At 41.3% G+C, this 13050-nt stretch overlaps 1 protein-coding gene across 3 annotated transcripts in view; it reads right to left on the bottom strand.

The window, feature by feature from the left end:
• The window catches only part of Znf280d (zinc finger protein 280D), an 81943-nt gene extending 70274 nt beyond the window's left edge, over positions 1–11669 (bottom strand). For 2 of the 3 annotated variants that reach the window (XM_038321742.2, XM_038321744.1), the window contains exon 1: positions 11531–11669. The gene's annotated coding sequence lies outside the window, so the exon portion shown is untranslated. Of the gene's footprint in view, positions 1–4094; positions 4155–11530 lie in introns of those variants that run through there. The other variant, XM_038321743.2, reaches the window with a different exon arrangement.
• Positions 11670–13050: the final 1381 nt, after the last annotated feature.

The raw sequence follows: 13050 nt of genomic DNA, 5'->3' as shown, positions 1-13050 counted from the left end.
TATATTACATTCGTTTATGCTGCATTTGTTTAACGATGTAAAAATGTGTTGCTTTGCCTGCCAAAGGCACCTGACTAGCCCAATATAAAGCTTGAATGGCCAATAGCTAGGCAGTAGAGGGCTAGGCAGGGCTGGCAGGTAGAGAATAAGTAGGAGGAATCAAAAACGAGAACAAGAGAATGAGGGAGAAAGAAAAGAGAAATTCTCAGACCCAGTCAAGCAGCCACTAGCCAGTCAGACACAGAATAGGACATAAAGAATGAAAGAAAGGTAGAAAGTCCTGATGCAAATGTAGACAAAGAGAAACAGGTTAAGTTATAAGAGCTAGTGGTACAAGCCTAAGCTAAGGCTAAGCATTCATAACTAATAGTAAGTCTCCGTGTCATGAGTTGGGGGATGGTTGGGAGCCCAAAAGAAAGTATGCTACAACTATAAGACTCATATAATTCTATTAAGTGGTTATATGAATTCCATGAAATATGCTTCACAATTTAGGAGTGAAGGCATTTATTTCAATGAATAAGTCACCTGAAAGAAAAATAGAATATCCAGCAGAGGCATCAGCTTGGATTTTACAGCTCCAAAAGTTTTCTTGCCTCTTCAAGTTGCTTCTGAAATAGCCAGAAAAAGATTGCTCTACTTCAGCTACAGATTTCATGCTCATGTTGAAAAAATGAATTCCAAGTAACTGATTTAGTGAGGATCTCTCAGAGGCATAATGGTTCGGTACAGAAAGGGGCTTGGAGCAAACCTAAAATCTTCAACTCGATTCCTGGAATCCAGATGGCCAAAGAAAAGAACTGACTCATGCAAGCTGTCCTCCTACTTCCACAACATGTGTGTACAAGCAGGCAGGCAGGCAGGCACGTGCGCAAACACAAGCACACACGAAAGAAAGGAAGGAAAGGAGGGAGGGAGGGAAAGAAGAAAGAAAAGGAAGGGTAAAAAAGGTTAAGATTTGGGGGCTGGAGAGATGGCTCAGAGGTTAAGAGCATTGCCTGCTCTTCCAAAGGTCCTGAGTTCAATTGCCAGCAACCACATGGTGGCTCACAACCATCTGTATTGAGGTCTGGTGCCCTCTTCTGGCCTGCAGACATACACAGACAGAATATTGTATACGTAATAAATAAAAAAAATAAAAGGTTAAGACTTCAAAATACAACCTAACCTTTTGTAGATAAAAATAATTATGTCTATTTTATTAATTTTTCAGCTTTTACATAAATAAGATTAAACTATGCCTTAAAATTGTTTTTATTAGAAGTCAAGGGAAAATTTAAATACACTTAATTTCTTAATGTTTGGCAATTTATGAACTTCTGGCCTAGAGATACAGCTCAGGGGTAGAATGCTGGCCTAACATGCAGAGGGGACTGAATTCAATCAAACCAAAAAAACCTAAATCTCTTAACTATGAAAAAATACTAAACACTGAGTTCTGAAAAATGTGATTTACTGTGGCTGAGAGTAAAGCAGGAAGAGTGCTTGCTTAGCATATTTAACACCTTGTGTTGGATCTCCTACATCCCCCTTCCTTCTCAGCTTTTAATAGTAAGGTAAACTCTGAAATCAGTACACTTCAATACAGTTTTGTACTATCAAGGTGCCTCAGAAAGCAGAGTGCTTGCTATGTAATACTGGTAGCATGAGTTAAAACTCTAGAGGCCATATAAAGGTAGAAAGAGAGAACTGACTCTGCAAGTATATACATGCCATGGCACACAGGCACACATGGTACATACACAACAAATAAAAAAGAATGTCACAGTTTTAATTTTTAAACAAACCAAAAACACCAAGTGTAATTTTTAAAAAGTATACATTTGGAGATCTTAGCAGCAATAAGCAAACAGAAGAAAAGAGGAAAAGTTGGGACTCAGTCCTGACAAAATTATAATTATAATCCATTTGCCTCTGTCAAGTGCTAGGATTAAAGGCATGCGCCACCACCACCTGGCCATGATTATAATATATCATTACTTGGGAGGTTGAGGAAGAGGGATTTTAAATTCAGTGCCAAGCCTGAGCTACAGAGGAAGGCCTTGTCTCAATCATTATCATCTTTGAGTAAACTATACAATTTCATTCTTTTGTTTGGCTGGTTTTTGGTTTTTTGAGATAGGTTTCTCAGTATAACCTTCGCTGTAATGGAACTTATTATGTAGACCAGGCTGGCCTAAAACTCAGAGATATTCCTGCCTCTGCCTCGCGAGTGCTTGGACTAAAGGTGTGTGCCACCACCACCCGGCTACAAATTCATTCTCAATGTCAAGTTTTAACACAACTACTTCCATTCATTATATTTTTACTACAAATTATCGTTGTAATTTGTAGTCATAAAATAATTATAATCATTATACAATTATAGTTGCCCTAATTAAAAAAATTATTTCATCTAATGCTCAAACCATATCATTGTGAAAAGTGAGTTATAGAGGCAGGTAAGTACTTTCTCTATAGAAATACAACTAAGTGATGATGGGAGGAGATTCAAAGGTCGGGGAGACTGTTCGGCAGTTAAGGTACTTGTCTCGCAATTGAGACCTGAATTCCAGTCCCCAGAACCCACACCAGTATTTCCTGAGTAAACTGACAATGGAGTACTAGACTAGCTTATCAGTGAGCTCTTGGTTTGGTTGGAAGATTCTTCCTCAGAAAATAAGGTAGATGAGCAATTTAGAAGATTCCCAACATTAACCTTAGGCCTACACACGAGTGCACATAGAACTCTCTCTCTCACACACACACACACAAATATACAAAATTCAAGCACATTTATTTCAAAGGCCAGAGATTTCAGAAACAGCACTATTTCAGTATTTATAAGAAATAAGAGACAAAAATTACAGGGAGGGGGCAGATTTCATTGTAATAGAGCAATTAAAAGGTTTCAAAAGATGAATTCTAAAGAACACATATCACCAAATGGAAAAATATGGAAAATTCCACCATTATGAAATTGACAATGTCCACTTTCAAGATAGGATCCCCTCAAGGTCCATGCCAATTTTAATCTAGTACAGGAATATAAATTTTTGCCTAAACTGACAAATGAGGATCTTTCACTTGATCACTTTTAAAATGCCATACTTAGGACTTAAACATTTGGTTATCAAGCTATTACTTTTGTTTTTCTTCTAGAAGCTTCTAGGTAAAACATAATGAATGAAGAGGTAGAGTTGAAATCCAACACTATACCTAAATCTATTCAAAACAAGCAAATTCCTGAAGAGGAAAACAGATAATTCATAATCTTAAGTAAGCAATACAAATTTCATTTTAGCAAAGCTGTGATAGTTTAAAATACAACTATCAAAAGATACAGATATAGAACACAGAATTTCTCCATCAGGCATATGGCTAGGGTTAATGGCTTTATTAAATACTGTTCAGAGTATTAAGAGTGTTCCAAGTTCCACTTAGGAATTAGAAGTAGGGGTTTTGAGTAGAACTGTTAGCTGTTAAGCCCTTAGAATGACACCATCAGATCCTTTATGCTTCTCTACTGCCACCCATCCCCCTTTTTCATTAAGTGCAAGACCCTTCTAAGGGCTGTGAACCTTTTTGAACCTGAATCACTCTAAAGAAACCATTCTAGCAGCAACAATCAAGGTCTCAATGTTGCTGAAGCCACATCTGTTTCATGTCCAGACTTGCTGCAGCCATGACTACGTAATCTGCTCTAGAGTTAGAATTTCCCACTGCAGAAAAGAGAAAACTCGGCGAGCTTTTGAAGACCTTGCTCATTCTGCAGTTATCATTTGGGATGGGAGATGTACTACTCCAGTGATTCAATAAAAAAAAAAAAAAAAAGTCTATCATTGGTGCACCAAGAAGCTTGTGCCTGGTGGAACTGGCATCCATCCATGCACATGCAAGACTGTATTTGATGAAATTACAATCTGAGTACAAACATGTAACTATATAAACTGCTTTATCTAACAATATAAGCAGGCTATGTCTTAGTTTGACAGGCTGGTCTGGTCTGGGAGATGTCTACTCCAGTGTTCTAACATTAGACCCAATGATCTTTTTTTTTTTTTTTTTTTTTTTTTAATCAAGAGTAGATCAGGCCAGCACATGGCAGCACACACCTTTAATCCCAGCACTCAGGAGGCAAAAGTTGGTGATCTCTATGAGTTAGTTCAAGACCAGCTAGGTCTGTCTTCAGGACAGCCAGGACTATAGAGAAACCCTGCCTGGAAAAAAACAAAAACAAAACAAAACTTTTTATGAAGGAACTTCTTCACAAAAGAACAGGAAATCCCTTTGTATCAACTCATAAATAAGAAAAATCTTACAAACTTGATCTAGCCTATAAGCCATTTGTTCTTTATTGCTACTCATCAACCAGAATTGAACTGAGCAAGGCAGCCCAGCTACAATCCTTTCTACTGCACACTACTCGGCTAAAAGTATCCACCTGAAGACTCCCCCAAAACTCTTAACAGCCAAACTGTTACCTTTTAATGTTCATGTCTTATCTGTAGCTATTTTGTGAACTCCATTTCTTGAAAATAGTGCACTCAACTCTCAATCAGCTACTCCTTTGAACCCTTTACAGATTCTCCATATCTTTTCCCCCTGAAATCATGTAGAAATGGATTTTCTGTAGCATTTGAGACCTCAGACTGATACCCAAAAGACAGTGAATAAATTCCATAGCTCCAGCTGTAGAATTATCAAGTATGAGCCTCTAGCCCTGTCATCTCACCTGTGGTTTAGTCCCTACTGAAAACTGTCATCTGGATTTTATTTATTTATTTGAGACAAGGTTTCTCTGTCTAGTTCTGGCTGTCAGGGAACTTACTCTGTAGACCATGCTGGCCTTGAACTCAGCTCTACTTGCCTCTGCCTAAAGTGCTGGGATTAAAGGCATATGCTACTACCTTCACATTTGCCATTTGGATATTTAAATTCACCTGAATTCTGTTTTTCTCAATCCTTCCCTCATAATTGAGGTTTGAAGTCTACTATGTATTATTCATTCACAATAATCAAATAAGTGGTAACGACTCCAATGTTCAACTGCTGGATTTTTAAAACTGTGGTGTTCCATACAGTTTATTATTACTCAGCAATTCTTTTAAAAAGTACTGGTATATGTTACATGAGACGTTGAAAACATGTTAAATAATGAAACAATTCTTAAGAGCATATATTGCTATATGCATAGATCAGTGCATTACTCAACACTCAGAGAAGCTTCTTGTAGTAGATGATAATTAAACCCATAACTGACATTGTGTAGTATGAGACTTTTGAAACCGTCAGCCCTCAATGGGGTATCTTTATCACAACTCTCCCCTCAAGGCTCACCGATCTATGTAGAAGAGGAAATGAGGTAGAAAGACTATAAAAGGCAAAGACTATGTCAGGAAACAGCATTTTCCAGAAACAATTTGCACAAGATCTGCACAAACTCAAGCACAACAAAATCCTAGCTTGGAGAAGGAAAAATAAAGACTGAGTCCTGCCTGAACCAAGAAACCATTTGCAATTGATAGCTGCTAGGAGAGAGAAAATTCGTTTTTATCAATGGAGTGATACTAAGTATATCAACAACCCCCCTGGGCAGACCCCATAATCAGCAGTTAACCAACAAAAATCAGACTCCATGTGGGTTTTTTTTTTTTTAAAGTAATTTTTGTTTTGTTTTTTTCCCTAGAGAAAGAACATGAAGGTGGTTGGGTAGGGTCTTGGTGAAGAATCTGGGAGAAATTGGAGGGAAAGAATATGATCAAAATATAGTATATGGAATTCTGAAAGTCTCTTTTATGCCTATCTAGTCAATTTATTTAGTTTATTTTTTGAGACAGTTTCTCTGTGTAGGCCTGGCTGTTCTCAAACTCAGAGATCCACCCTGCCTGAGTGCTGGGATTAAAGGAGTACACCATCACCGCCCAGCATCTATTTGTCAATCTTACAGCTGCCCTTCAAATATGTATTCACTCAGCCATTTTTAAGTGCTTAGAATCTTTATATCAAAAGTAAACAGATTTACTTTCTAAGATTCAGTTTATACTCTGTCTCTTAACATACAGATCACACTGTGTGGATTTCAGTCATTTAGTACAGAATCTCAACTGGTATCAAACATGGATAACTTTATACCAACCCAGGCACAGCTGGGCTGTCTTACTGCTAAAGTTTCCAGTGTGCAGTGACAACAGACCACACACTCCAAGGGACCAGACTTTCAAAAGTGACTCATACTACTAGACCACTGTTCAGATGAAATGAAGAAAACCCAGCCTCACAAAACAGACGGAGGGCATGACAGTTAATGTTCACTGTCAGTTTGAGTGGATTCAAAATCTCCAAGTGTGTCTGGTGTCTGACAGGACTAGCGGAATAGGGAAGACCTATCCAAGATGCGAGTGGCAACATTCCAGGTGCTGGGAGTAAAAGGGAAAACAGAGCAAGCGAACTTGAACAAAGCATAGTAGTCAATTTCCTGACCTGCCATGAAGTGAAATGTTGTGTGCTCTGCTACACTCCCTCGGCCATGAAGGACTCAACACTCTGAAATCATAAGCCAAAATAAACCTTTCCTTTCTTGTTCTTGTAGAGTATTTGGTTATAGCTACACAGAACTACAAGTAGTAAAGGAACAAAGTCAATTCCTTCTAAGTGCCTCAAGCTTCAGAATCCTGGCACTCCTTGTTCCATGTAAACACAAGTCACAGACTTTGTGAGGGAGTTGGGGCTAAATCTATTATAGTGGTCAAAAATCCAAGGAATTGAAACAATAATGTTGTAAAACATTAGAAGAATACATAAATTTAGTTAATTCTCAAATAAACAAAGACATCCAAGTGGTAAAAGCAACACTCTACTATTATTGGTGTAAAAGCATAGTGTGAGTGTTTAAGTGTATATCCAAAATCATTTGTGTTCATCATTATAAGTTAAGTCAAAGCACAGTATTGTTTAAACTAAAAATGACTTTAAAAAAATATTTTGGCTTAGTCTCATTAATCAAAAAGCCTAAATATAACATCTTGATTCTAAGATTTCAGTTTATCATCTTTCACTACGGAAGACTTTTGAAAGGAAAGTCCATTTATCTTCAGAGGTAATAAATGAAGGGAAGGAAGTACTGCTAACAAGAAAAATATTTTGGAACAGATCTCTCAAGAACAACTTTCTAATACTGCCTGAATTTATTAGAGATGTAAACAAATTAGAAAAAAAAGCTAACATAGAAGGTCAGACAGACAGGTTTAAGTCATGCATTAGAGAGGTAGAACTCTGTACAATTAACTACTAATCATCCCCACACTATTAAGTGTCCACAGAACACTCTAATTTTTTTTCCTTCTTCAAGTATTTCAATTCATGACTTTTGTTGTTTCCTAGAGATTTTCAAACAAGAAGGGGATTTGCCAACTGATTTAAAATAAAATTTATGGCATTTGTTTGTGTATGCACATGCATCACAACATACACAGAGGTCAGAAGACAACATACAGGGTCAGATCTCTCCTTCCACCATGTAGGTCTAGGGAATCAAACTAACATCAACAGGCATGGCAGCAAATACTTTTACCCACTGAGCCATCTCACCAGGCTTTACTGATCTTAAATAGAATCAAACTCACTCTATCTTACATTGTTCTACAGAAGTATCTTTTTACATATTAAAGTACATTGTGGGACCTTACTGATTTGTATTTTTCCTACATCTTGAAATGTTTTTGCTACTTCCACCATTCTAGGTTACCACTGCTCAATCTTAACTATGCTAAAAACAAAGAAAACAAAAATTGAAGAATGATTCAACTGCCTAGAAAAAGGACAAGCCAGGCGGTGGTGCCACACGCCTTTAATCCCAGCACTTGTGAGGCAGAGGCAGGTGGAACACTGCAAGTTCGAGGCCAGCCTGGTCTACAGAACTAGTTCCAAGACAGGGAGGGCTGTTATACAGAGAAACCCTGTCTAAAAACAAACAAACAAACAAACACAAAATGAACAACAACAACAAAAAGTATTAGAAAAAAGACACAAGAGTGAACTAAATCTGACATGCAAGATCTTTCACTTTTTTCTCAGTTTTCTTATTGGTTTTCACAAAACATTACATTGCTTCTCTTCTCAGTAGGTATAGAGACTGACATGATGATCATTCTTGTAGTCAGTGTCTGAGAACTCAAACTTTTCTTCTAGTCATACACAGACTCAGTACCTAAAGGCCTGCAAATTAAACTTAACGAAAAATTAGGAAAAGGTACACAAACTTCATGCTCAAGAATTCACAGAGGATTGAAACTCACAGAAATGGCTAGATTTGGAGGATTATTTATTATCTTAACAGAAAAGTTTAGGATCTGAGCAAGAATAATTCACTGGGAAGCTGGATAAGGTATCACATGTCTCAAATTTCAGAACTCAGAAAGCAAGGTCATCTTGGGACATACTACCAGTACCAGGCCAGCCTGAGCTACATAAAACTCTGCCAAACAAAATAAAAAAACGAAAAACAAAAAGACTGGAAAGAGACTAACAAAGAAAAAAGCTATTTTAGCAAGGTATGTTTATGCAAATTAACCTCCTTCAGCTATAGGAGAGATATTTAAGTCCTGCCCTTAGCCAAAGAGAGCAGAATTCTTCATACATCTTTTCATTCTCAATTGCCTTTTATCTCAAAATACTCTCTACACCAAAGTGACATTATTTTGTGATAGTATGTCCTGGTCCGCATCTGTTGTTAGTTTTCACTGAATGTGGTTAAAATTTCTGGTTTACTACTCTTTGCCTATATAATGGGAAAAAACTGACAATTCACAATGAGATAAACCAGAAGAAAAGAGAGCAGCAACAGACTCTGACCGTGATACGTAAGTGTACCGTATAAAGGAAATCTTGGAGGCTTCCTAAGAGGTACCCAAGACAGATTTTCTCAAACTTAACAATCAATAAATAAGTAATATTTGTTTTAAGAAAGAGAGACTATGCCAGGCAGTGGTTGTGCACAGCTTTAACCCCAGCACTCAGGATCAGGAGGCAGTGGCAGGTGGATCTCTGGTCTACAGGGTGAGTTCCTAGACAGCCACGGTTGTTTCAGAGTAACCCCCATTTCAAAAAAACAAACAATTCTTCTATTGAATAAATACAACAGGTATGTTAAATATTTATTGTATTACTCTTTTCTACTTTTGGTCTTTCGAGGCAGTGTTTCTCTGTGTAGCTTTGTTGCCTGTCCTGGAACTCCCTCTGTGATCCCTTCGACTCTGCTGGGATTAAAAGTGTACTCCACCACCACCTAGTTTACTCTTCTCTACTAAAAAAGGAAATGTTGAGAAGAAAAAAACTCAGCTGAAGGAATACATACTAGGCTTAACTAGAGAGAAGTGAGATACTAAGATTTATAGTTCTCCCACAGCAAGCTACCTTAGATCTAACTCCAAACTTTCCAAGGCAAAATGTTTTCCAACTATTCTCTCTTTACCTCTTACTGGGTAGAAACAATTCCAAGGGTTTTGGTTTGAGGCAAGGTTTCACTACCCCACCCTGTTGGCCTAATCACACAGGAAGATCCACTTGCCTCTACCTTCCAAAGCACCACACCTGGCCAATTCCAAGTTTCTTAAATTGAGCACATTCTACTCTCCAAAACTGTTCTTCTTCCTAATTCTACTCATTTCTAGAGAAAGAATGTCTCCCTCTAAATACCAGACAGATGCAGGTAAATTCATACTAAGCACTAAAAGCAAGCAAACTGCAAAAGGAGGTTTCAAAAGTCAACATTTGAACTAAGAGACCAAAGCTATGATTACTAAGTCGTCTCACACTTTATGATATGAATTATATATCTGCATGATTTAAAAAATAGTGGAAAAAATATGTAACACATATAAATAGTCTTGATCTTCTTTGGTGTGACCACTGTAATGTGCTATAGTATAGAAGAAAATGGCCTCATCGTTTATTTACCGATGTATATATCCAGTACTTAGGTGCGAACTGTCACATCTGCAACAAACACATGTTCAGTACGCTGAGACAAAGCAAATGTGGCAAGATGTTTACAAAATCTCACACTAGGGAGACATCTGGATGTGCTATACTCAAGTTACCAATATGATCAAAAAACATGACCACTAATAACATCCAAAGAGAACATGATCTCAAAAATTAAAATGTACGAGTATGGAAAATTGAAGGATGTTCCTTTAATATGGAGGCCTATGCCTCCTTCCTACTCTAACCCATCTCACTTTAATGAAAATGGGGCACACAATGGTGAGGTGAGTGCTGAATGAGGAGTCAGAACACGCCAGGCTCCGTAATTGGCCCTGGAAGCCCAGGGTTCTCACTGAAGCCATCTCTGAGGCTGACCCTCCAGACAGCCCTCCCCTTTGGAAAGGGGCCCAAAGGAATACATTAAGTGACATCAGTGACAGATACAAATACAAAAATTAAAAAAAAAAAAAATGAATTACAACAGCGTTAGTGCGATTGTTGGACAATCAAAAGCACAAGGTCCTCAAACCAAAGCCTTCGCCGTCATATTATTTACATCCAAACAGCCAGAGTTGGTTCAGTCACCTCCCAGAGCAGGAGACCTTACAAATGCCCAAGAGGGGCTTTTGTACTTTCTACTCCCCTCGTGTGGTTATGCTTAAGGGCACTAAGAGACGTCCAATTATTTAGACGATTCAGTCCAAATTTGGGAACAATAAAGTCGAGTATCTAACTATGGCAGACTTAATAGAAAAACAGATCTTCGCCAAGCCAAAGGCCTGCATGCTGGCAGCAGGTTGCCGTCCATTTTTCTCTCTAGAATGCTTCCTAATGCTTTTCCAACGGCAGGTGAGTCGTGAAAGCACCATCTCTTGAGCAACCTAAAACCTCAAAGGGCAATCACTCGCTTGTGGTTTATTAAGTGAAACCTGCAAAGCTCGCTGGAAAATCTGTCCGACTCGACTCGCTTCTGCTCAAAGCCCTTCTCGTGTAGACAATAACGGGACTCGAATGACAGAGTGGGGACATCCCTTGGACAAGAGAGAAGGCTGTGAGCCTGCAAAGGAGCGGTCGTCTAGCAAAGGCAGGGCCTCTGTGGCTGTTACAGCGGACGCCATTGGGGTTCGGCTCTTGCTTGAAGAGTAGAGTGTGTTGTGTTGTGAGGAGATCGGGTCTCCGCCACACACCCGCGGACAGGGTACAAAGGACCGAGGGGGAGTCGCCTCCTGAGAGCGCAGCCCGGCCGAGGACAGCGCGACGCTCGGACGAGCCTGCGCTGCCGTGTGGCGGCGAGCCGAGGCGGAGGCCCGGCGGCCTGGACCGTGGGGGCCGCCGCTCTGCCGTCCACCTCGCCTCGTCGCGCCGGGATCCCTCCCGCGCCAGGCCCGGCAAGATGGCGGGCCAGTCACACGCACAGCCGGCCCGTGCCCGGCCCGGGCGCTCCTGCCGACGCGCCGCGGCCCGAGACCCCCACCCTGCGCCCCCGGAGTGCGGCGGCGCGGCCGCGCGGGAGGGCCTTCGCGGGCGGGCGGGCGGGCGGCCGCGCGGGGCGGGGGGCGCTTACCGTGAGCGGAGCGGCTCGGCCTGACTGGAGCCCTGAGGAGGAGGAGAAAGAGGAGGAGGCGAGGGAGGAGCGCGGGCCGTGCGCCGCAACCGCCGCGGCTCCCATCGCGGAGCGGGCTGCCGAACACCGCGATGGGGGAGGGGGCGTCGCGAGCCGCGGCGCGCTGCCTCATGGGTAGGCTCCGAGGCGGCCTCACGCGTCCGCGCTCCCCCGTCTTCCCGCCAACGCGGGAGGCGAGCACGGGCATGTGCGTCGCGTCGTGGGCCCTCGAAGGCCACGGGCCGACGGTGCCCTGGCAGCCCGAGAGGCCACTCGGGGACCGGGCTGAGGTAGGCCGTGCTGCCCTTGGGCCACCTCAGGCCTGGGAACCCGTGGGCACTCAGCCGTGGGTTCCGGGCTCCAGAAAGAGTGAAGAGGAATTCGGTTTCCATGTTACCGGATTTTTTTTTTTTTAGCATAACTCTTTTGTTTGGATTTATCTTTCATTCCTGTCGTCTAAATAGTAGCCCGTAATTGGAGAAAGAAAGAAAAATATCCAGTGCAGTTATAAGAACATTTTGCGAGTCAGATCTGTAAAGAAACTGCCCCGCGCTTGTCAGAAACGTAGATCGACGTTTGGGTGTTTTCACAATGTCAGTTTTTTAAAATAACGATAAATTCACGAGAGATGAAGAGATGCTCAAGGATTAAAATCCTTGCTGCTGCTCTTCCAGAGGGCCCAGGTTGGGGGTCTCAGCACCCGCATGGCTGCTCACAATGGCTTCTAACTCCAGTTCCGGAGGATCTGCCTCCCTCTTCTGGCCTAAGTAGGCCCCAGGCACTAAAGTGACGCACAGACAATTATGCAGGCAAAACACTAATGCATATAAAAATAAATTATAATACTATGAGACTTTCATTAGTTACTTTCTACCAAGTAGCCTATATATTACCATAGATAGCGGTCTGTTGGCATTTACAACTTCTTTTATTCTTTTATCACACAATATATTTCACACATAGAGAATGGCTACTAAAGGTTGAGAGGCCACAACAGATTTCAGAGAGAAGAGCAGAAAGCCGGTATCTATGCAAAGCGAGTCGCTGCAGGTGGTAAGGAAAGGTGTCTAGAAACCCAGCAGGATGACCACAGAGCTGGGGCTGCAGAGCCGGTCCACTGAGGCAAAGAAGGAAGCAAGGAGCAAGACCCATCGGAAAGACGGAAGGAGGGCACTTCAAGTGGGCTGAATGCAGCAGGTGAGAATAGTTATAAACAGTTAGGAGCTGCCTGCCTGGCACACCAAGTTGTCACTTGACAGGTGGACGGACAATCCAGTCCCGGGCTCCGTGTTAGGTACCTGTATTCATCAAGGTTCCCTAGAGTAACAGAAATTATAGAACGAATCTCTCTATGTGCAAAGAAAGGAGTTTATAGAATGGCTATGTACACAAAGGTCAAGAATCCAGGCCGGGTGGCTCAGCTCGTCTGTAGTATGCCCTGGAATTCCGCAGAAGCAGGCTGTAATGCAGTGAAGGAATGG

The sequence above is a fragment of the Arvicola amphibius genome, chromosome 3 (assembly GCF_903992535.2).
Source record: "Arvicola amphibius chromosome 3, mArvAmp1.2, whole genome shotgun sequence".
Taxonomy (NCBI): domain Eukaryota; kingdom Metazoa; phylum Chordata; class Mammalia; order Rodentia; family Cricetidae; genus Arvicola; species Arvicola amphibius.
The sequence above is the reverse complement of the archived record's forward strand: the minus strand, read 5'-3'. Positions and strand labels throughout refer to the sequence as shown.